Source organism: Nycticebus coucang, chromosome 18, assembly GCF_027406575.1.
Source record: "Nycticebus coucang isolate mNycCou1 chromosome 18, mNycCou1.pri, whole genome shotgun sequence".
Lineage (NCBI taxonomy): Eukaryota > Metazoa > Chordata > Mammalia > Primates > Lorisidae > Nycticebus > Nycticebus coucang.
In genome coordinates, this window is record NC_069797.1 from 56,597,828 (window position 1) to 56,602,496 (window position 4,669).

Genomic DNA, 4,669 nt, shown 5'->3' on the forward strand with positions numbered 1-4,669 from the left:
GCTAGGTTCTGTTTCAGAGAAAAATATCTCCACATTTTATTGCATATACTATGCATAGAATTTGGTATAACAGTTTATCTAATGAAGGATTTAACTGGGACTTTAATATATCATAGAAAATTATTTTATATCTACCCATAGGCTATGATATTGCTGTTGTTAAAAAATATTTGTATGTATATATTCACTTATATTTCATAATTATGTAGTGCTATTTATGTTAAAGTGGTTTTAAAATCTTTGAAACAAAATGCTGAGCTAGAGATTGCAGTGATTATCTCTCAATTACAGAGGAGGAAGTTGAAGTTAAGAGAGATTATGATGTTTTTCAAAAGGTACTATATATAAAAGGTTGTTGAACTGCAATTAGAAGGTTAGTCTTTTAATTTCTTGCTTTTTCCTGCTGTACCAATGCGTATATACATTCTCTGGTCTCGTGGATTTGGTCTGATACAACTGAGTGCTCTAATCCTTACTTTAAACCTCTCCAAATGTGAAAGTAAAACAAAACAAAATGAGCTTGGATGCATGAAAGAGTAAGGATTGTGCACATACTCATCCATTAGTAATAGTTTTTCAAATTAAATTTACAGCTGCAGTTCTCTTTCCCTGCAGAAACTACAAAAGATAGAACTGGCTACAGAGCTATCTTTTGTAGTTTCTGCAGGGAAAGGGAATGTGGTTGGGACCATTTGCCAAGTGTTGATTGTTGGAATGGAGGTTACTACCCAACAGATTGCAGCTCTTCCAACTTGTTAGCACATGTAAGTAGGGCAGTAGTTAAAAGAAGGAAAGAAACCAACTATGGGAATTGATTCTTCAAGAAGATAGCACACAGTAAAGAAAGGCTATGTTAAATCAGAATAGGGCAAAAAAAAAAAAATTGGTTCCAGTAACTTCATGGGGGATGTTGAAGGCTTGATATTATTTGAGCAGTGGTCAGGGTGCTGAGGGAGTGCAGAGAGGGATTCTAACAGCCCAGGGTGTGTGTGTGTATGTGTGGTGTGAGCATGCAATGAAAGAATAATGAAGTAAGGTTTTAAGGAGAAAATAAGTTGGGTTTAAGACATGAATTTGAGGTAATACCTCAAATATAGTCAACTCTTTTAAATTGCACACGAACTTTATGGACACCCTGTATAAAAATCTCAGTCTAGTTTCAGTTAGTTAACAAGTATATGAAGGGAACTCTGTTACAATTACATTAAGCTAAAGAATATGCAAAAGGAAATCTTTGCATAAAATACATAGGAACAAAATATAGGTAGGCAAGGCCTTCTAATACTGTAACATTTATATTAAGTTACTGCTACTACCAAGGACTGCTTATTAACTTGTATACTCAGGAAATTGATTTGTCTTTATTTACCCTGTCATTTGTTGAAATCAGCCTTTGGCATGAGTGGAATTACAGAGGTGCCATGTAATAATTCTATAGCTAAATTGGATGAAAATTTATGATTCTAGTCTTGGCACCATTTATATTTGATTACTATAATCCACTGTAGATGTGACTCCATTGTTCTCAATTTTTATTGTGTCTTTACTGTGTCTACTAAAGCACATTAGTAGGTGTTTAAAATACAGAAAGATGCAAGAGATTCCGCTCCTGTCCTTAAGTTCCAGTTGTTACAATCCGATTGAGGAGACATGACGTACATTGTCTAGTGCTGTGTAAATAGTAAATGATGGCCGGTGTTGGGGGGAGAAGGCCTTCACACTTCCTGAACATCTACTTTGCTAGATGGCTTACTTCTCCAAATTCTCTAAGATAGGCATTGGTATCTCATTGTATAGGTGAAAAAAATTAAGCCTTGGAAAGTGCAGCTAGTTTGTCCTAGAGAGCCTTTTTCTCTTTTTAAAATATTTATTTATTTATTTATTTACTTATGGCAGTGCCCCTGTCATGTCACAGAGCTTGGTTTTGAGTCATGCAATATAGTTATAAAGATGATCGTTTTCATGACATCAACTGGTGGCATGAGACTACTGAGTGAGGGGCCAGTTGGCATGGGGCTACCTGACAAGTTTCCCAGTGCAGGTACAATTTAACCTGAGTCTTGTGAAGTATGCATAGAATTTTTCCATGCACGCGACAGCAGAGGAAAGACTGTTCGGGGTTCGGCGTCCATAGTACAATGGTTACGGCGCCAGCCACATACACCGAGGCTGGCAGGTTTGAACCTGGCCTGGACCAGCTAAACAACAATGACAACTGCAACAAAAAATAGCCGGGCATTGTGGTGGGTGCCCTTAGTCCCAGCTACATGGGAGGCTGAGGCAAGAGAATCGCTTAAGCCCAAGAGTTGGAAGTTGCTCTGAGCTGTGACTCCACGGCACTCTACCGAGGGTGACATAGTGAGACTCTTGTCTCAAAAAAAAAAAGAAAGAAAAAAAGAAAAAAGACTGTTCTGGGAAGTAGGGACTGAAAATGCAAAGCAAATGGAGACTGAATGACCCATCTGGCTGGTAGAGATCAGCTGTATGTATTAGTTTATTCCTTCCTCCAGCAGGGTTTTTGAGCATCCAGCAGGGATATATGGTGACTGAGATACAGTTCCTGCCCCTCATGGAGGTTACAGTCTACTTAAAGAGGCAAACAAACATACCTGTCATGGGATTATAATGTAGGATAATCTGGGCTACATTTGAGCAATGATCAGGGTGCTGATGGAGTGCAGAGAGGGATTCTAACAGACGTGTGTGTGTGTGTGTGTGTGTGTGAACAGTGGAGTAAAGTTTTAAGGATAATGTGAATTTGGGTTAGGACATGAATTTGAGATAAGACCAGGATCTTCATATTAAACATTTCTTTAAGCTGTTAGTCATAGGACTTCAGTTAAGGAGAGAGGTCAGGAACAGCAGACTTTGGGCCAGTTAGGCTCCCTCAGGGAAGGAATCTAGAGGGTAATAAGCAGAAGGTGTAATTCTGAACTTTTGGAGACACTCACTTTAGGGGCTGGGAAGAAAAAGGGGTGCTGCAGAACAATACTGAGAAGGACCCTAGGACCGGGGATGGGGGAAAGAGGATCAGCAGAGTGAAGGCAGGGGAGACCCCAGGTGAGATGGTCACCAGCGAGGGCCAGGGAAAAGTGGGTTGATGAAAGCAGTTGGGTAGCACTGGCCTCCTTCCAGAGGGCAAGTTTCGTGGAGTGGTAGTGGGGCAATTCATAATGTGTGCCTAATATTGGAATTGATGACTTTGCGTGTGGTATTTTATTTCCATGTGTTGAAGTTTATTAGTTTCTCTTTTCATTGCTTCTGGATTTGAGTCATGGTTGGGATGGGTATATGTGCCCTTCTCATGGGGTGAATTTGGCTGGGGCTCCGAAGCCTGCTGTTGATGAGGTTCTATTATGAGCTTGACTTGTCTGACTGTTGGGAATCGGAACCTTTTTACTTCTTGCTTATTTTGCTTCAAGTAAAATCTCTAGTTAAAAATTCTGTTTGACAGGTTTTTTTTCTCCGACTAATTGAGGTATAATAAATAATTTAGGTAGTTGTAGAAGGATACATCTGATACCGCAGGTTACGTCTCAAGATGGCAAGGTGGATAAACTCGATGTTTAGAATTTTCTATTTTTCATCACAGAAAGTTTGAGAGTGAGACCTTTTCTTTTCGAATGTTCCATGACTTTGTGCAAACCTCTCAATAAACATGCCTTTGTGATTCCTTCTCACAGACTCAAAGCAAAGTGGAAAGTTGTGCAATTGATGGGTCTGGTACCCTCTTCTCTGACGGTGGAGTACAGGACAGATAAGCTTATGAAAATGCTCATGTATTCTCACTGGCAGGAATCTCAGGTCTGCAGACACTTCTATATCACACGATTTTTCTTGAACTTCTAGAACTGTGTTGTTATAGAAGCTTCAAAACTATGGAAACTGGAGACTTTTGAGGGTCATGCAGCATGATGAAGTGGGTGGCTTCTGGGGTCTGACGGCTGGGGTCACACTCCAGGTTCCACCGCTTACTGTGTGGCTGTATGCCAGTTTTTTCCTCTCTAAAGTAGGGGCAATGATTAATACTTTGCTTACTCTGTGTAGAATTGTAATGGGAGTCAAATGAGTCAATAGAAAGCATTTCGAATAGTGGTTGGCAGACTTACAATAAGGGCTATTATAATACATACTTTTTGTTGTTGTTACTGTTACTGTGATCTCTGATTCTCAGGGCCTAATGCACTCTTCACCCCACAGTAGGCTTGCAAAAGAGGAATGAATGAAAGGTTCAGGTTAGAAGTTAGAAAATGGCTAGAGGAGAAGAAAATGGCTGGGAGGAAGTAAGGCCCCAGAAAGATGTTCAGTCTGGTAACTGTGACAGACCACACTGTCTGTTTTTCTACAAGTAAAACTTGCTTTCATTTTGAACTTCATTCTTTTCTTTATGTACTACCTCTGCCAAGGTACTAATTTGGTCACCTTTTCTTTGTCCTGCCAGATGTATTTGTTTTTTTCTGTCTTGCTTCACTGCAGCTGCCTGCTTCTGGGCTTTTGCCACTTCTCTGCTAGATTACTTCACCAGCTTCTGAAGTGGTTTTCTTGGCTTGACACTGTGTCAATTAAGATCTATCCTGTTCATGGCGGCAAGATTAATGCTCTTGAAACTGTATTGTCATCACATCATCAACACACTCAAGCCTCTTGTGGATGGATGAACGCTTCCATA